Source organism: Chiloscyllium plagiosum, unplaced genomic scaffold (assembly GCF_037043375.1).
Source record: "Chiloscyllium plagiosum isolate Xiang-an unplaced genomic scaffold, Cpla_swu_hap1 HiC_scaffold_52, whole genome shotgun sequence".
NCBI lineage: Eukaryota > Metazoa > Chordata > Chondrichthyes > Orectolobiformes > Hemiscylliidae > Chiloscyllium > Chiloscyllium plagiosum.
Genome location: NW_028270190.1, coordinates 2673415 through 2694458, shown reverse-complemented (window position 1 = coordinate 2694458; position 21044 = coordinate 2673415). Strand labels below are relative to the sequence as shown.

The following is a 21044-nucleotide window of genomic DNA, read 5'->3' as shown; positions in this document are numbered from 1 at the left end:
GTGGTCTCACCAACTGGATAAGCTTTCAAGCTGTACTGAAATCCACAGCCAATGAAGGCCAACATGCTGTTTGTCTTTCTAACATGTTGCTATTCAGCTGCACCTTCATTTTGAATTTCAGTGACCTCTGGAAAAGGACATCCATAGATTCATACAGCATGGAAAAGACCCTTCGGTGCAATGTGTCCACACTCATCAGGTTTCCCAAACTAACCTAGTTCCATTGCGCTGCATTTGGCCCATATCTCTCTGAACATTTCCTATCCATGTATCTGTCCAATTGTCTTTTAAATGTTGTAACTGTACATGCATCTCCCTCTTCTTCTGGCAGTTCAATCCACACATGAACCACCCTCTATGTAACAATGTTGCCCCTCAGGTCCCTTTTAAATCTCTCTCCTCTCACCTAAACACTGTGCCCTCCAGTTATGAACTCCCCTATCTTCAGAAAAAGACTGTTGCTATTCACCTCATCTACGCCCCTTATGATTTTTCAACCTCTCTAAGGTCACCCCTCAACCTCCTACATTCCAGTGAATTAATGTCCCAGCCTATCCCTCCTCTCCTTATGGAAGCCAATATTGCTCCATTCGATCAATATTTCAATGATACACTACAAATATGTATCTTATTTCCTACTGATGTGGACAATTTCCCATTTGCACCTTCCATGTGTTTCCCAATTTACTGAAATTGTTCATATTATTCTGAAGCCTTCTTACCTCCTGTACATCGGTCACAATGATGCACAAGTTTGAATTGTCATCAAACCTGGATATTTTATACTTGATTCACCCATCCAAATTGGTGATATGTATTGTGATTAACTGGACCTGCACCAAAGTCAGTTTGTAATCAGTGTATAATACTGGGAATCTGTGCAATATCCTGTGGGATGTTTCAATCCTTCAAAGGTTCTATGTAAGTGCATATTGTTTTGGACATTTTCAAGGTCCTGTTGTATTTGGAGTCTGAGAACACATCTCCTCCACCGACCCCCTCCAAGAGAGCTGTGGGCCTGTTGCACCTATTCTGAAAGGTTGGCTATACCCCATAACTCCTGGAAGAAACTCCAATCTTCACCTGCAAATTGTACCCATGGGAGGTAACCAGACCTTCTGCTTAATTAATGGCAAACACCACCCAGGACGATAGCGACAGTTTCTGTTTGCCAACATGTGTGTCCCTGCATATCTTTCACGCTCTTGCCAATGTAGTTATGAATTGAACAAGTTTTTCTTTCATCTTTTCCAGTTTTGTCTGTGTGTTCCCTATAGTACGGTTAAAGGGTGCTGACAAATCTGAAAAATGCGGACACTCTGCCTGTTCCTGTTGGTGCTGCTCACAATCCCCATGTCAGATGCGGCTGTACTGGATAACCATGCCGTGACTGGCATTTTTAAAAGGTAAGTGTCAGTGAAACAGATCTTACCTGATCAGGGCGGCACGGTAGTACAGTGGTTAGCACTGCTGCCTCACAGCGCTAGAGACCTGGGTTCAATTCCTGCCTCAGGCGACTGAATGGAGTTTACACATTCTCCCCTCCGGATGAATTGGCCATGCTAAATTGCCTGTAGTGTTAGGTGAAGGGGCAAATGGAGAGGTCTGGGTGGGTTGCCCTTCGGCGGGGCGGTGTGGGACTTGTTGGTAATCTTAAAAAAAAAGCTCTGTCAGCAGTGGGGGGGGGGATTTTTGGAGTGATTTTTGGAGAAAATGCCCAAATCCCACACACAGGCAACATTTTACTGTTTACTGAATCGCCTCACCCACCTCTCAGTTTCCCTTTGTCTCCCTCTATCTCCTTCACTACTATTCCCATTTCCTGTCAGTCTGCAAGTCTTTGTTTTCTCTCTGTCCCTTTCTTTTGTTCCCTTGCTTTCTAGTTGCTCCACGCCTTGTCCTTATGCCCCAAACTTTTTCTGTTTTCCAATTCTTCCAGGATTCTCTCTACCTCCAGTTCTCGTTCACTGCTCATGTAGCCTTCATTGTCTCTCTCTTTCTCTCTCCCCATCTCTCTGTTTCTAATCAATACGTATGGCATGGAGCATCGAGTAGTGCATCAGTCAAAGGACCTTATGATGAAGGTACAGTGAGTTATCAAGAAGGCTTGTGGCATTCTGTGATTCATTGCAGGAGGATTTGTACAAAAATAAGTAACAATGTTCTGCTTTCTGTCGCATCACCCTGGTTCTGTCTTTAAACCTGACACTGATCCCAGAACTTAATACAACACTGAGATAGCAACATTGACCTTCCCATGCAATAATTTGAAATGTGAATTGCAGGGTTTCACCTTTTCTTTAATATGATGGGCATTGTTCCAAATAACACATCTCAAACAGGGCCCACTAACACTGCACAGAGAATGTTTCACCTGAAGTCCGTCCCTTGACTCACACCCTGACTTTACCCCTTTCAGTCTCCGCTTGGTGCTGGGCACCGGGCGTCTGATTATGGGAGAGAACACTTCGCCTTCCTGGTGGCTTTACCTGCTTCCCAGTGCGGAAACTCCAATAGATATATAGACTTGAACCCCAGCATATCAATACATCCTTTCATTACCTCCGATGTGAACGTTTTCGAAAACTACCCGGGTAGAAATGACCTTGCTGTCTTTCCGAACAGTAGCAGTCGTTGCTCAGAAAGTAAATTGCTGAACCCCGCCCAGATCAACGGGAACCACACCGCGGCTCAGCTTTTCCAAACTCTGCTGAATAACAGAAGCCAGCACAATAACCAGCCAGTGGGCTGTATCATTCTCTACACCACCTACAGCCCACTGTAGATCACTGTTTCAGTAACACGGGGAATTATCAGACCATCCCTGCCTTGCAAAAATCCCCATTTCGGGACATATGGATCGAACCAGACGTTCACAAGCATTTTGTCTTCAGTAAAATATTTGCACATGATGCAGATCAGAGGTGACACCAGGAAATCCGGGAAAAGCTGGCTGCAGTGGAGAATACCGGGTTTCATGTCAGAAGGTGTGCTATAGAATACCCAATCAGGTGTAAAGAATGCTCCACTCCAGAATACTGCATCGAACAGACTCCAAGAATTGATTTAACATACTAAGGGATCTAGGAATTTCTGTAAATGGGTGCCTATTCAAATACATCTATCACATTTCAAAACAATATAAAAATCCAAATTTACCAACATATCCTTTCTGCTTAACATTCAATGAATCATATGAGATGTCATCAGAGAATAAAAGTCAATTATCAACTCAATAAATTCAAGAATCCCTCACAGTCAAAATCAATTCCATTCACAACCTCTTTTTCCTGTCCATCAACACATCTGCAAATGCAATACTGGTCCCACATTCTCAGTATCAGTCTTATTCTCACCCTGCTGCTCACTGCAGACAGAGATAGAACATAGATACAGAATGTTTGACAGACTGAACAAGCTTACAGTGATAGGGTGTGTTACAGCGCAGTACAGGCTCTTCGGCCCTCGATGTTTTGCCGAACTGTGAAATCAATTTGAAGCCCATCTAATCTATGCTCTTCCATTATCATCCATATGTTTATCCAGTGATCATTTAAATGCCCTTAAAGTTAGCGAGTCCTCTACTGATGTAGACAGGGCATTGCATGCCCTTTCTACTCTCTGAGTAAAGAATCTATCTCTGATATCTGTCCTATATGTATCACCTCTCAGTTTAAACTATGCCCCCTCGTGCTAGCAATCACCATCCGAGGAAAAAGGCTCTCACTGTCTGCCCTAGCTATTCCTCTGATCATCTTGTGTGCCTCTGTCAAGTCACCTTTTCACCTTTTTTTCTCTAAGCAAAACAGCATTAAGTCCCTCAGCTTTCTTCATAAGACCTACCCTCTGTACCAGGCAACATCCTGGTAAATCTCCTTTACACCGTTTCCAAAGCTTCCACATCCTTCTTATAATGCGGTGACCAGGACTCCAAGTGTGGCCACACCAGAGGTTTGTACAACTGCAACATGATTTCATGGCTCCAAAACTCAATCCCTCTACCAGTACAACCTAACACATTGTATGCCATCCTAACAATCCTTTAACCTGGGTGGAAATTTTCAGGGCACTAACATGGACACCGAGATCTATCTGCTCACCCACACTACCAAGTATCTTACCATTAGCTCAGTACTCTGTATTCCTGTTACTCAATCCAAAGTGGATCACCTCACATTTTTCTGCATTAAACTCCATTTGCCGCCTCTCAGCCCAGCTCTGCAGCCTATCTATGTCTCACTATAATCTACAACATACTTTGGTACAACTCCACCAACGTTAATGGCATCCGCAAATGTACTAACCCATCATTCCATGCCATCATTTATAAAACTGATAAACAGTAGTGGCACCAAAACAGATCCTTGCAGTACACCACTCGTAACTGAACTCCAGGATGAAACAATTCCCATCAACCACCACCCTCTGTCTTCTTACAGCCAGCCAATTAATGATCCAAACCACGAGATCAATCTCAATCCCATGCCTCCGTATTTTCCGTGATAGCCTACCGTAGATAATCTTATCAAACGCTTTACTGAAACTGAGATGTTGGACAACAGTACAGTAGCGCCTCGACTTACGAACTTAATCCGTTCTGGGACTCGGTTCGTGAACTGAATCAATTTTTCCCATTGCTCGGATAGCGTAAGAATGCTTGGACAGTTGTCCACAGCGCACGCGCCAAAGACGAACTGAATGAGATCACGCGGGGCCCGAGAGCTTTTGCGTTCAACAAGCACGTGGCAAAGCAGAACAATGAAACCACGTGGTCACACACGGGCTTTTTGCATTCGTACCTTCGTTCGTACCTTGAATTTTGTACGTACGTTGAAGCAAACTTTTACGTACAATCCTGTTCGTAAACTGATTTGTTCGTGAACGGGGTCGTTCGTATGTCAAGGCGCTACTGTACTTGAAAAGGTTCAGAAAAGATTTCCAAGGATGCTGCAAGGGTTGCAGAGTCTGCGCTATAGGGAGAGGCTGGTAGGCGGCACAGTGGCACAGTGGTTAGCACTGCTGCCTCACAGCGCCGGAGACCCGGGTTCAATTCCCGCCTCAGGTGACTAACTGTGTGGAGTTTGCACATTCTCCCCGTGTCTGCGTGGGTTTCCTCCGGGTGCTCCGGTTTCCTCCCACAGTCCAAAGATGTGCAGGTTAGGTGAATTGGCCGTGCTAAATTGCCCGTAGTGTTAGCTAAGGGGTAAATGTAGGGGTATGGGTGGGTTGCGCTTCGGCGGGTCGGTGTGGACTTGTTGGGCCGAAGGGCCTGTTTCCACACACTGTAATGTAATGTAATCTAAATAGACTGTTCAATATGAGTCTAGGTTAGAGTCGTGCTGGAAAAACACAGTTCAGGCAGCATCCGAGGACCTGCTGTGCGTTTCCAGCATCTGCAGTCCTTGTTTTTACCCTGTGTTCAATGTGATCTAACCTTGCTCAGCAGTCTGCGGGTGAGCAGTAGAGGAACCTTGTCGATCACCTGACTGACGTTCATGTAGATCATATCCACCGCTCTTTAAAGGCATCTGAATGAGTATGTGACTAAGAGGGGTTTAGAAGGATATGAGCTAAATGCTGGAAATGGGACTAGATTTATTTAGGATATCTGGTTGGCATGGTCGTGTTCGACAGAACCATCAGTTTCCGTGCTGTATATCTCTGTGACTCTATGCCTGTGACTCTAAAAGGAAGGGTATGCAGTAATGTTTAAACCCAGTGCTGGAGATGGATGTGAAGAAATCTGCACTGAGGCTTGTGGCCTTCTCCAAGTCCCCTTCTATTTACACATGAACTGTCCTTGACTTTATCACTACCTCATTCAGAGACCGCATTGACCCTTCTCATCTGTCGGCCAGGGCTCCCTGCTTGGTCCAGATTAACAGCCCCAATCAGGGAGCTCATATTCTATGAGGTCCAGCTGGCTGTCCTGGTCACAACCACTGGAATTCATATTTCCCCTGGAAATAAAGAGAAACAGTTACATACCCGGGGAAAAGGATGGGGTAAGGCCATGCTGGAGAGAAAAGGGAGTCACACATTTGAGGTGACCCAGAAAGTGGAAGAAAATTGAATGGGAAGGAGACCAGTAAAAACAGATGTAATCGCCTGAACGAAGTATTTCCTTTGTGAAATGGATTAAGTGTTTTGGTGCAGAGCATGCCTTCAGTTTCCCCTTAATTGATCTGCAGTTTCTGCAACATTTCCAAATGTTCTCTCTCCAATGTTGTACTGTTGGAATGGTTTGAACAGCAGAGATATCATTTCTTTGCACAGCTGTATTCAATGAAATGATTTGCATGCAGAACTACACGTGATTTTTTTGCTTTTGATTTATACACATAAAATAAAGTTAATCTCACCATTGAACAGCAATCCGTTTGCAGATGTATGATTTATCTCATTCACCTGCCACTTATTCCTGTCAATGAGTTATGTTTCTGTTTTGTGAAGAAATATGAATGAGCTGGAGAAGTAATGGCAGTGTCCATGGTGGGGATTCTCGAACATTGCAGCTGGATGGTGGGGTCAGGGAAGAGGGTTGGGGTTCACAAAAACTAGTCAGGAGGGAGAGGGAAAGACAAGTGGTGTACGTGGGAACACTAAGACAGTGAGGAGAATGAAATGCGGCCTGGAGAGATCTCTGGCTGCATTCCCAAAAGCAGGGGCTAAGTGGAAGAGGACACAAAGCATTGACTCACAGGAAGTAAGGATGAGGCTAGGCTGACTGTGAAACAGGCAACAGACACTGGTAGGAGGGTGAACAATACAGGCTCACTGTGAGACTGTTTCCAGTCACCATATAGTTACTGGGTCAAACGTCGACTGAGCCTGGAGAATCATCAACTCAGTGAATGATGCTCTTTGGTCTGCCCGAAACTTGTTGGTCTTCCAGAGCGAGGAGTTGACCCTGAGTGTTGCAGACTGACACATCCTAATGTCCAGGACTATGTGCTGAGGGATGGACTAAAGCTTGGGGCAACTGCTGCCAAGGTGCAGTGGGGGTAAGACCACTGTCCGAGGTCTTCCTGCTGAAGGGAAATGGGGGTCCGTTCAGTTATCGGACCCTCCCAGTGTCTCCCAGATATGTAATGATATACGTGTAAGAGACCTTTTTTGGGTTTTTGTCCAAAGTCCAATGTTTGTTTATTTGAATAGAATATTCTTTGTTGTAATATCCTTTATTGTCATGTGATATGCAACTGTAAAGTACCAAACTGCATTTGTGACTATGTATATATAGAAAGATGTTTTTGATGAATCAAATATAATTTTGAAATTTTAAAAGAAAAAGCTCAATGTTAGATTGTTCACAATCACCATGTAGTAACTGGGTGGCGTGCAGATGAGGCCAGACTCTCAATGAGACTGTTTGCAGTCATCATATCGTAACTGAGGCTAGTTTCACTGAGAGACTGTTTTACACTGACATTATACTGACTTGGAGGTGTGTAAACGAGGCCACACTCAGTGTGAGACTGTTTACAGACCTTGTACATTTACACAGAGGTGTGTAGATGAGGGCAGGCTCACCGTGAGACCCTTTACAGTCAGTGTATAGTTACTGGGAGGTGTGAAGATCAGGCCAGAATCACTCCGAGACTCTTTATAATTAGTGTATAGTTACTGGGAAGTGTGGAGATCATGTTAGCCTCAGTGTGAGACAAAAACAAAAATTGCTGGAAAAGCTCAGCAGATCTGGCAGCATCTGTGAAAAAACATCTGAGGATGGACCGAGACGGCGACACAGCCGTGACATGCTGCAAGAAGGAAGAGGGACAGAGTCACAGCCACAACATGCAGCGAGGGAAGGGGCATGTATAAGTCGTGACCTGGTTTGCCTAACCAGAATACAACACATCACATTCATCTCAATTAAATTCCATCTGCCACTCCTCAGCCTATTGTCCTGTGGTACTGTCAGACAACCTTCTTCACTGTTCAACACACCACCAATTTTGCTGCTATCTGCAAACTTACAAACCTATATTCATATCCAAACCATTTTTATAAATGACAAAAAGCAGTGGAACCTGCACTGATCCTGGTCACAGGCCTCCAGTCTGGAAAATAACCCTCTATCACCATTCTCTATCTCAGGAAAATAACCCTCTATTACAATCCTGTATCTCAGGAAGGTGCCCAGCAATCTCTTCTCTCGCTTCTTAAAACGTTCTGGAATTACCTGATCAGGTCCTAGGGAAATACCTACCTTTATTGATGTTAAGGTCTCCAGCGTCTCCTCCTCTGTAATATGGACAGCTTTCAAGACATCACTATTTATTTCCCCAAGTTCCCTCGCTTCCATTTAAACATGGCAGTTAAACATCCAAGGATTTACAACTTATCAAAAAGACACTGAGGTGGGCAGAGGGGGCGGGATTCCTTGTTAAAATAGATAGGGCATGTCAGAAAGGCAAGGTCATGGTGATCATAGGGGCTTAAATATGCAATTGGTCTGAGTGAATTATGTTGCCAGTGGATCCAAAGAAAGGGAATTCATGGAATGCTTACAGGATGGCATTTGGAATAGCTTGTGAAAGAGCCCACAAGGGAGCAGGCTAATTTTCGGATCATTGGAATTTGGATAATCGATGTTCCTCTGTACTTGATAAGCCAAAAGATCTAAAAATTGAGAAATCTCCTGGCCCGGATGGGCTACATCGTAGAGTTCTGAAGGAGGTAGCTCAAGAAATAGTGGAGATGTTGGTTGTAATCTTTCAAAAATCACTGGAGTCAGGGAAAGTCCCAGATGATTGGAAAATCGCTGTTGTTACCCCCTTGTTCAAGAAAGGATCAAGACAAAAGATGGAAAATTAAGGCTGATTAGCCTAACCTCGGTTATAGGTAAAATTCTAGAATCCATCATTAAGGATGAGATTTCTAAATTCTTGGAAGTGCAGGGTCGAATTAGAACAAGTCAGCATGGATTTAGTAAAGGGAGGTCATGCCTGACAAACCTGTTAGAATTCTTTGAAGAGGTAACAACTAGTTTAGACCAGGGAAACCCGGTAGATGTTATTTACGGAGACTTCCAAAATGCCTTTGATAAGGTGCCTCACGAGAGGCTGCTGAGTAATGAGGGCCCGTGGTGTTCGAGGTGAGCTACTGTCATGGATTGAGGATTGGCTGTCTGACAATGTACACTGGGATATGGGAGAACTAGTACAGGATTCTCTAAATATTGACTTGCAAGTTGAGTCCATGGTTAAGAAAGCAAATGTAATGTTGTCATTTATTTCAAGAGAGTTGGAATTTAAAAGCAGTGAGGCGCTACTAAGACTTTATAAACCTCTGCTTAGGCCCCATTTAGAATACTATGTCCAGTTTTGGGCCCCACACCTCAGGAAGGACATACTGGCACGAGAGCATGTCCAGCAGAGATTCATACGGATGATCCCTGGAATGGCAGGTCTAACATGCGATGAATGGCTGAGGATCCTGGCATTGTATTTGTTAGAGTTCAGAAGGTTGAGGGGAGATCTAATAGAAACCTCAAGATAGTGCATGGCTTAGAAAGGGTGGACAGTAGGAAATTGTTTCCATCAAACAGGGATAGTAGGACTCATGGACACAGCCTTAGAGTTAGAGGGGGTCAATTTAGAACGGAAATTAGGAGACATTTCTTCAGCCAGAGAGCGGTGGGACTGTGTATTTCACTGCCATGGAGCTCAGTAGAGGCCGGGACGGTATATGTCTTTAAGGCAGAGATTGATAAATTCTTAATTTCGCAAGAAATTAAGGGAGATGGGGAGAGTGCGGGTAAGTGGCGTTGAAATGCCCATCAGCAATGATTGAATGGCGGAGTGGACTCGATGGGCTAAATAGTCTAACTCCCACCCTGATGTCTTATGGTTTTATGGTGAAATTTAAACTATGCATACTGATAGGGAAGAGTTAGGCTGGTCCTTTTGGAAGCATTCTGGTCACAACAAGCTAACCCGAGGATGGCATTTGTATTCCTATTATTTGTTTGTTGCCCATCAAACAATGCTGAATGCTAACCAGTTTGTTACCCACAGATACATGCTCTCTGTCATATTGGATACCAAACCCTCCCTATTTACATTGTAAGCATTCTGTCAGTTAATTCTTCCAAGGAGGAAACTCAACAGAGTTTGTGAAATAATGTCTATCTTCATAAATTTGCATTGACTCCATCCAATCAGACCATTTTATTTTTAAGTGTCCACTTACATCATCGTTTACAATGCATTCTGATATTTCACTGGGGTTGATGCCATACCAACATCACAGAATTTGGAAAGATAACCAGCAACATATGTACGATTATGCCCGATGACTGCAATCGATAATGAGACGTTGGTTTTCAGATTCCAGGATTATTTTCTCCAGTACTACTTCTGTTCGCCATTGACCAATTCGTTTATCTCCTGATTTTGACGAGGGTATTGCTTCTATTGTATTGTTGAGAAACTTAGCAAATTTTCACCTCTGAAGACAGACCCAAAAGAACATCTTTTTTTCTCTGTTATTCACTTTGTCCCAATTGCAGGTTTTCTTCTGCTGCCAATCGAGTGCACATATTTGACTTTTCTGAGCACATTTTGTTTAATCTATAGAAAGTGGTTTCAAACACATGTTTATATCTCTCACCAGTTTATTCCATGCATTATTTTGTTAGTCCCTGCTTTACAGGATTAGAAAATGTTCCGAGTCCCCAGGCCCGGTGTTTAACGTCAGCTTTATATATATTTTATACATTTAGCACATCACCACTGCACCAGAAAATGCTCCCCACAACCCAACATCAGCTTTGCACAACTCTTCCTTTAATTAACAACACTCTTTACCTTCCCCTGTATTCCATGATTGGATCTCTTTTAGGCTTTCGCTCATGATTGGAACTCAAATTTGTTACAAATGATGAAACCTTTAAAATTTTCGATTGAACTGGAAGCTAACCAGACTACAGTGTATACCGATTGTCGCATTATCAGGAGCTGGGGGGAGGCAATGCTTCACTGTCAGGTTGTCCACTTGCCAGTTGTCAGCTGGGTTGTGTCTTTGAGTAAAGTGCACAGTATCGCTGATCTTTTGAGGGAAGGTTATGCTGCCAGTGGAGAGATCAACATAAAAGTATTTCTTCAGATGAAGTATTGCCTTCTGACAAGTTCTTATACAGAGGCATCTTATTTCCATTGAATGTTTGAACAATGAACAAATGTATTGCTTTAGGACAGTCTGGAACCAGGTATCAGGTTATAGAAATCAAATGGGTCAGAACGAAAGGAATCTACAACTGCAATCTAAATTATCTTTTGCGCTTGGCATTCGATCACTGTTGACACAAGAGGTGGCTGGATGTTCGTGGTTCATCTGGCCAAGATGGTTGTTTTACAATATGTAAGTGTCTGGCCAATTCAAAAGAATGAATGGGTCAACAGGGACAGTGACATCAATTGAGGGCTCAAGGACAGAGTCGTTAATTGATTCAGAGAAGAGGTGGTTCAGGTTGGTAAAACTTTTCTGTCTCTCTCTCTCTGCCTGTTTCCATTTGATACAATCTCCCTCACCCCTTCTCTCTCTTTCTCTGTGTTGCTCTACCACTCTCACTACCTCGCTCTCACACCCTGACTCTCCCTTGTTCTTTCACTCTTTATATCACTCACTGTCTGTCTGTCTCTGTCATCATCGCTCTGTCTGTCTCTCTGTCTGCTTTGTTCTCTGTGATTTTTCTCTTCTCACTTTCACTCTCTCACTCATTCTGTGTTTCTTTCTCTATCTTGTCGTCTCTCACTGTCTTTCTCTCCTAGCTCTGTCTCTCTAATAGTGTCTCTCTCACACTGTTTTTCTCTCTCTAACTGACTCTGCCAGTCTCTGTCTCTTACTTCATCACTCCCTCCTTCTGCTTTTTTATAAACCTGCTCTGACTCTGTCTCAGTGTCTCTCTCTCTTTCACTGTCTCTCTCTATCACACTCTCTATGTATCTCCCTTTCTCTCTTTCACTCTCATTCTCTCTGACCAACTCTTTCCATCTATATCTCACTATCTGTATCTCTTTCACTCTCAACACCCCACCTTTCTCTTTCATTGTCCCTCCCTCTCCCACTGTCCCTCCCTCTCCCACTGTCTCTCTCTGGGCCTCTGCTATTGCCATTCTTTCTCTCTCTGTCTTTCTGTCACACTTTCTCTCTCACTCACTCATTGATTCTCACTCTTTCTATCTTTGTCTGAGTCTTTCTCTTTCTTTCATTTCTCTCTCCCTCTATTGCTGTTCCTCTCTCTGTCTCACACACATTGTCTCTCTCTATCACTGTCTGCTCTCTTTCGCTGTTTCTCTCTCTTGCTCGCTGTCTGTCTGTCTCTCTCCCACCTCTCCCCCTCGCTCTCTCCTCCCTCACCACCCCGACATTGAACTATCTCGGAATTATCTGCATTGAACTGCATTTCCAACTCCTAAGCCCATGTCTGCAGTTTATCCAAGTCCCCCTGCAACCTGCAACATTCTTCCACACTGTCCACCACTCCACCGACTTTAGTGTCCTCTGCAAACTTACTAACCCATCCACTTTTGCCTGCGTCCAAGTCATTTATAAAATTGACAGACAGCAGTGGTCCCAAAACAGATTCTTGTGGCAAGAACTTCCTGGGAAGTTTGTAGGGACTGAAGGTGAATACACGGATAGGGAAGTTTGTATTGGCAGAGGTGTTTACAGAGGTAGGAATGATTGTATTGACTCGATAAAGTTATTCTAAAACAGAATATTTGAGAGACTGAAGAAGCTTCCAGGGATAGGATGTGTGTATGGACTAGAGGTTACAGACAGAGCAAAGTTTGGAGAGATGGGAAGAGTTTACAGTGATCAAGAGGGTTGTCGAGACATGACAACATTATTCAGATAGAGAATTTTGTAGGAACTGAGGGGAAGGTGGCAGCCAAAGGGAGGTTTGTACAAGCTAGATGCAGTTTAGAGAGACATGGACAGTTTTAGAGGCTGGTGCAGTTAACAGTGAATGGTGAATACTGTAATGAATGACAAATGTTCGAGTCATAAAGGTTTCTCAGGATGGTAAGAGTTTACAGTCATATGGAGCATTGCAAGAACAGAGGTTCATATCGACGAGAAGTATTTTAGGAATAATACAATTTACTGAGGCAGGGAAGGTAGTAGGAACGAGGCAAAGTGAAAAAGATGGATGACAGGACTGGAGGAAGATTAATTTAATTTTGAATTTTTTGAAAACTCAATATATTGATTAGGATAGTGCAGTGTATGTGGTTGACATGAACTTAAGTAAGACATTTGACAAGGTCTCACATGAAAAGCTGGAACAAAACGAAAGGACACAAGAATCCAAAACAAGTTGGCAAACTGGATTCAAACTTGGCTTACAAATATGAGACAAAGGATATTATCTTAGTAACGCAGTCTCAGACCAGCAGTGTGCCACATTGTTCAGCGCTAGGATGCTTGCTGCTTGTTATTTAAATTAATGACATGGAAGACTGCTAAGAGTGCAAAGAAGATCTGAGGATGTTGCCAGGACAAGTAGGCCTGAGGTATAGGGAGAGATTGGCCAGTATAGGACTTTATCCCTTGGAATGTCAAAGAATGAGGGGTGACCATACGAGGTGCATAAAATCACGAGGGGCACAAATAGGATGAATGCATATAGTTTTTTCCCAGGGATGGTGAACTAAAAACTAGAGGGCATTGGTTTAAGGTGGGAGGGGAAAGGTTTTAGACGAACTTGAGGGGTAACTTTGTCACGCAGAGAGTGGTGTGTATATGGACTGGGCTGCCAGAGGAAATGGTTGAGGCGGGTACCATAGCAATATTTAAAAAAAAAGCATTTTTATAGGTGCATGGCATGGGAAGACATGAGAGGGATATAGAAGAATTGTGGGCACTTGGAATAAGCTTTGTGGGCATCATAATCAGCATGGCCTAGTTGAGACTGAGCGGCCTGTTTCCATGCTGTATTCCTCTCTGACTCTGTGTGAATGCAGATGGTGGAATTGACAAGTTTGCAGAAGACACAAAAATCGGTGGTGCTGTTGATAGTGAGGAGGAGAGTCCCAGTCAGATACTGATCAGCTGGTAAATTGGGCAGGGCGCTGGCAAATAGAAATGAAGGACATACACAATGAATGCTCAATTACTGTGGAGTACTAAGGGGTTGTGGCGTCCAAGTCCATAGATCCATGAAGGGGTCAGTACAGGTAGACAGTTTGACAAAGCTGGCATGTGGGATACTTGTCTTCATTATCAAGTGTCGAGTGTGTGGTGCTGGAAAGGCACAGCAGGTCAGACAGCATCCGAGGACCAGGAGAGTCGACGTTTCGAGCATCAGCTCTTCATCAGGAATGAATGAGTAAGGAAGCTTACTACAAACATTGGTGAGACAACATCTGGAGTACTGTGCCCAGATCGGTTTGCCTCACTGTCAGAAAATCATGATTGCATTGGAGAGAGTGAAAAAGAGATTCATCCGGATGTTGCCTTGGATGAAAGGTTTCAGTTCTGAGGGGTGACTGATAGGCTGAGATTTTTTCGCTGGAGCAGAGGAGGCTGAGCTAGGAATTTGATTCATGTTTCCAAACCTATGAGTAGATCACAAGAATCTCTTCCCCATTGCATACTGTCATACACAAGAAGGCATAAGATTAAAGTGAGGAGCAGGTGAATTGGAAGAGTTTTGAGAAGTACTTTTTTCACTCAGAGGATAATAAATAGATGGAACGTGTTGCCTGAGAGGTGGTGGAGGCAGACAAAGAAGCATTAAAGAAGCATTTGGATGCGTAATTAATATGCCAGAATTAAGCAGCTTATGCACCAAGTGCAGGGAAATGAGGTTAGTGTAGATTGCTGCTGATTGTCTGCAGATACATCATGGGTTGAAGGACCTGTTTCTATGCAGTATGACAATAAGACACAAAGGTACAGATTGGATAAGGTTACAGAGTTCACAAAGGTTGCAGGAACAGGGGGAAGAAGCAGACATAGTATGTAGCATAGAAAGAGGTTAATAAATTAGTTTTTATTGGAAGGACGGAAGAAGGTTACAACAATAGGAAGGTTGCAGGTGATTACAGAGATAGGGATGGTTGTCAAGACTGGATGAGGTTGGTGACATGGAGGGCTGTAGACAATGGAGGACTGAAGGAGGTGACAAAAAGACAGCTGGAGGGACTGGAGGTGATTACAGCAAACAAGAGAATGTTACAGCAACATGGATAGTTTTCGAGGCTGCAGGAGATTAGAAGGCTAGTCATGACTGGAGGAACTCGAGATAGGGAGCACAGTAGCAACGGTCGGAGGTGAGAGATAGAGAAGATTGTAGAGACTGAATGAGGTGACAGACAAGGGGAGGGTCAAAGTGGCTTCAGGAGGTCACACGAATCTGGAGTTTAGTAGAGACTGAAGCAAGTTACACATGGGGGGAAGGATATTGGTTGAAGAACTTTAAGCAGTTCAGGAGATTTGTATTAATGGTAGGAGAAAGCTAGTGCGCTTCCCATTAAAGCTGTTGGACTATAACCTGGTGTTGTGTGATTTTTAACTTTGTACACCCCAGTCCAACACCCGCATCTCCAAATCTTTAGCTCTGGACACTCTCACCATCTATTCCCCTCGTTCTACAATCCAAACCCCAGCAGTTCCTTCCAGTTCTGAACAAGAGTTAGATCAGATTCTCGACATTAACTGTTTCTCTCTCCACACAACGTCCCTCAGCAACTCAGTTCCCGCAGCACACACTGGTGGACTACATGACCCATGCTGCCCTGGTAGCGAGCGCCTGCGTAGTAAGGGCTGGTGAGCTTGGTGCCGTGGAGGATCGGCCCACGGGGCCTAATGGGAATTGTAGTTCTGACGGGCGCACACGCGACGTGCGGCGGTTGGTGGCCAACGGCGGGGAGTTCGAATGTGCACGCGTGGGATTTCCCCCCAGCCGCAGTGACGTGGTGCGGCTGGATTTGGGGGCGCGCTCCTGTAAATAGCCTGGGGGAGGGGCGGGGTTTATAGACCCAGAGACCTCCCCCAATCAACAGCCTCCCTCCAAACCTGGGGTTATGGGAGAATAGGGAAATGGCATCAATGTTTTCTCTAATTTCTTGGTGGAATATAAAAAGAACATTATTAATTTCTGGGCACAAAGATCCTCAGAACTATAGACTAGTAAACCTAACGTCTATGGTGGGTGAATTACTTGATACGATTGCGAGGGATAAGATGTACATGCATTTGAAAAGATAGGGTTTGATTAGAAACAGTCAGCATAGCTTTGTGGATGGGAGATCATGCCTCACAAATTTGTTAAGAGTTCTTCGATGGAGTGACCAGCAAGACGTAGTCTGGATGGAGTTTGTGGAATGTTTTTGTCAGGGTTTGTTGGAACAACACCATTGTTGACTGACGGGGGATGTACCTGTTTCAGATCCAGCATTGCATCATGAAGCAGAGTAAATGAGTCATATCACAGTAAAAGATCCTCCAGGAAATTGGGAATAAAATGGAATTCAAAGGGATTATGAAGTTTTGAAGTGATCCCCATAAATGTCAAACAATAACTGGGAAACAGAAGTAGAGCCTTACGGCCTTTGATAAGGTTCCACATGGTCGGCTGTTCTGGAAGGTTGGATCTCATGGAATCCCGGGCAAGCTGGCAAATTGGATACACAATTGGCTTTACAGTAGGAAGCAGAGGGTGGTAGTCGAAGGATGCTTGTCTGATTGCAGGCCTGTGACTATTGGAGTCCCTCAGGAGTGGTTGCTGGGTCCATTGCTGTTTATTAACTATATCTGTGATTTGGATGAGTGTACAAGGCATGAGTAGTCAGTTTTGCTGATGACACTAAAATAGGTGGTATCGTGGACAGTGAGAAAGATTATAGAAAATGCAGCAGGACCTTGATCAGCTGGGAAAGTGAGCAGAAAAATGGCATATAGAGTTTAATATATATAAGTAATTCCCCAGGGTCCAATCAGGTGTACCCTAGAACTCTATGGGAAGCTAGGGAAATGATTGCTGGGCCCCTTGCTGAGATCATTGTCTTAGGTGAGGTGCCGTAAGACTGGAGTTGGCTACCACTATTTAAGAAAGATGGTAAGGACAAGCCAGAGTGAGCGGTGAGCTTCACCTCGGTTGTAGGAAAGTTATTGGAGGGATTCCTGACGGAAAGGATTTAAATGTATTTGGAAAGGCAAGGATTGATTAGGGATAGTCAACATGTCTTTGTGCATGTAAAATATGTCTCACAAACTTATTTGAGCTTTTTGAAGAAGTCACAAAGAGGATTGATGAGGGCAGAGTGGTGGACGTGATCTATCTCGACTTCAGTCAGGGGTTTGACAAGGTTCCCCATGGGAGACTGGTTAGCAAGGTTAGATCTCATGGAATACAGGGAGAACTAGTCATTTGGATACAAAGCTGGCTTGATTGTAAAAGATCTGGTGATGGAGAGTTCTTTTTCAGACTGAAGCCTGTGACCAGTGGAGTACTACAAAGATCTGTGCTGGGTCCACTACTTTTTGTCATTTATATAAATAATTTGGATGTCAACATAGGACGTAAGTTTGCAGATGATACCAAAATTGGAGCTGAAGTGGACAGCAAAGAAGGTTACCTCAGATTACAACGGGATCTTGATCAAATGGGCCAATGGGCTGAGGAGTGGCAGATGGAGTTTAATTTTGATAAATGTGAAATGTTGCATTTTGGGTAAGCAAATCTTAACAGGACTTATACACTTAACGGTAATGTCCGAGAGAGTGCTGCTGAACAAAGAGACCTTGGAATGCAGGTTCATAGCTCCTTAAAAGTAGAGTCACAGTTAGATAGGATAGTGAAGAAAGCGTTTGGTATGCTTTCCTTTGTTAGTCAGAGTATTGAGTATAGGAGTTGGAAGGTCATTTTGCGGATATACTGGATGTTGGTTAGGCCACTTTTGGAGTATTATGTGCAGTTCTGGTCTACTTCCTATCAGAAAGATACTGTGAAACTTGAAACGATTTAGAAAAGATTTACAAGGACGTTGCCAGGATTGGAGCTATATGGAGAGTTTGAATAGGCTGGGGCGGTTTTCCCTGGTGCGTTGGAGGCTAAAGTGTGACCTTATAGATGTTTATAAAATCGTGAACGGCATGGATGGGGTAATTAAACAAGGTCTTTTCCCTGGGTTGAGAAGTCGAGAACTAGAGATCGTAGATTTAAGGTGAGAGGGGAATGATCAAAAAGAGACCTAAGGGGCAACTTTTTCACACAGAGGGTGGTGAATGAGCTGCCAGAGGAAGTGGTGGAGGCTAGTACAATTGCAATATTAAAAAGACATCTGGATGAGTACATAAATAGGAAGGGTTTGGAGGGATATGGGCCCGGTGCTGGCAAGTGGAACCAGATTGGGTTGGGATATCTTGTCGGCATGGCTATGCTCTATGATTCAAAGTTTGAGGTCTTGCATTTTGGAAAGTCAAATCAAGACAGGAATTTCTTGCTGAATGTTAGGGCTTTAAGGTGTGTAGTGCAACAGAGGGACCTTGTAGTTCAGGTGCACAATTCTCTGAAAGTGAAGTCACAGGTAGACAGGGCATTTGGCACACTGACCTTTATCAGTTACAGCACTGAATAAAGCTGTTGGGAAGTTATGTTGTAGTTCTACAAAACATTGATGAGGCTGCTTTTGGGAGTATTGCATTCAGTTTTGATGACCTTGCTGCAGGAAGGATGTTACTAAACTGAAATTTACTAGGATGTTGCCAGGACTCAATTGTCTGAGTTCTAAGGAGAGGTTGGATAAGCTAGGACATTTTTTTTTCTTTAGAGCGCAGGAAACTGAGGATGGATCTTATAGAAGTGTACAAGATCATGAGAGGCACGGAAATGGTGAATGCACTCAATCTTTTTCCCAGGGTTGGGGAATTGAGGACTAGAGGGCATCAGTTTAATGTTAGTGGGTAAAGAACGAAAGGGTAACTGAGGGGAAACGGTTTTACATAGATGGTGGTACGAAGATGGAATGAGCTCCTGGTGGAAATGCTCGAAACGGGTACATTAACAATATTTAAAAGGCATTTGGTCAAATACATGGATAGGAAACAATTAGACGTATATGGGCCAAGAACAGCGAAATGGAGTTAGTTTGGAGGACTAGTGGAGGTTAGTGTTGGTCGGCATGAATCAGTTTGGGCCAAAGGATCTGGCACGATGCTGAAGGACTCCATGACTCTATGAAATGGTATTGGGTAAATTGATGGGAATAAAACCTAATAAATCCCCATGGCCTTGTGCTCTCCACCCTTAAGGAAGTGGCCCGAGAAATAGTGGATGCATTGGTGATCATTTTCCAGCATTCTGTAGACTCTGGAAGAGCTCTAAAAGCACGATGGCTTGGTTGTAGCACTGGTGCTTCATAGCATCAAGAACCTGGGTTCGATTCGAGTATCAGACCACTGTCTGTGTGGTGTTTGCACATTGTCTGTGTGGGGATTTTTGGGTGCTCTTGTTTCCTCCCACAGTCGAACGATGTGCAGGTTTGTTGAATTGGCCATCGTAAATTTTTCAGGGATGGGTAGGCTAGATGCGCTAGTCAGGGAAATGCAAAGTAATGGGGTCTGGATGGAATATTTTTCAGAGGGTTGGTGTGGCTTTATTGGGCCAAATGGCTTATTTTCACACTGTAGTGATTATGACTGGAGGGGAGAAAATGTAACTGTACTTTTCAAAAAAAAAGGACGGAGAGAGAAAATGGGGAATTATAGGCCGGTTAGCCAGAAATCAATAAGAGTGGAAAATGCTGAAGTAAATGTTAAAGACGTAATAACTAAGCATTTGGAAAGCAGTGACAGGATTGGTCTTAGTCAGTATGGATTCACGAAAGGAAATCACGCTTGACAAACCGTTTGGAATTTTTGAGGATGTGTCTGGTCAACAAGGGTTGATATTGTGACTTTGGGCTTTCGAAAGGCTTTTGACAAGGCTTATTAAGCAAAGTTATGGCTCATGGTACCAGAGGTAGTGATTTGATGTGGATAGAGAACTGGTTGACAGAGAGGAAGCAGAGAGTTGAAATAAGTGGGTAATTCTCCGAGTGGCAGGCAGTGACGTACCGTAGGGTTCAGTACTGGGACCCCAGCTGTTCACAATACATTAATGCTGTGGACGAAGGAATTGAATGCAACATCTTCAAATTTGCAGACAGCACAAACTGAATGGTAGTGTGTGTTATGAGGAGGATGCTGAGAAGTTGCAGAGTGACTTGGATAGGCTGGCTGAATGGGTACATACTTGCAAATGCAACATAATGCGGATAAATGTGTGTTTATCAACTTTGTGGCAAAAACAGGAAGGCAGATTATGATCTGAATGGTGGCAGTTTAGGAAAAGGTGAAGTCCAACAAGACCTGGGTGTTATGGTGGAACAGTTCACTGCTGGTATGCAGGTGCTGGAAGTGGGGGAAAGCTTACAGCATGCTGACGTTCATAGCAAGAGGATTTGATACAGGACGACTGATGTCTTCTTGCAGTTATATAGAGCATGTGGGAGGCTATGCCTTGAGTACTGTGTAGTATGTTGGTCTCCTAATCTGAGGAAGGACATTCTCACTATTGAGGGAGTCAAGCAAAACTTCAATAAACTGATTTCAAGGATGGCAGGACTGACACATGAAGAAAGACTGGATCAACTGGGTTTGTACTCACTGGAATTTAGGAGAATGGGGGTGGCCATTGAACCTGTGGAATTCTCTACCACAGACAGCTGTTGGGAACAGCTCATTAGATATATATTCAGGGAACTGGAAATGGCCCTGTGGCTAAAGAGATCAAGGCGTTTGGAGAGAAAGCAGGAATGGGATACTGAAATTGGATGATCAGCCATCATCATATTGAATGATGGTGCTGGCTCGAACGATTGATTGGCCTACTTCTGCAACTTTTTTCTATGTTTCTGAGTGTGCAGCAAATCAGTAGCTCCGTGAAGCAGGCTGCGAGGAGTGTGCTCCAGGTCAGCATCACTGAAACAGATTGAGAGGATGTGGTACACGAGGACAGTGTAGATTTCTGCTTAAAGCAGCTTGAG

At 43.8% G+C, this 21044-nt stretch overlaps 1 long non-coding RNA gene across 3 annotated transcripts in view; it reads left to right on the top strand.

Annotated features, from left to right (window-relative positions):
* The window catches only part of LOC148134744 (uncharacterized), a 46140-nt gene that overhangs the window by 17206 nt on the left and 7890 nt on the right, over nucleotides 1-21044 (top strand). For 2 of the 3 annotated variants that reach the window (XR_015755610.1, XR_015755612.1), the window contains exon 2: nucleotides 1255-1406. This is a non-coding gene — a long non-coding RNA (uncharacterized LOC148134744). Of the gene's footprint in view, nucleotides 1-1254; nucleotides 1407-2419; nucleotides 2541-21044 lie in introns of those variants that run through there. The other variant, XR_015755611.1, reaches the window with a different exon arrangement.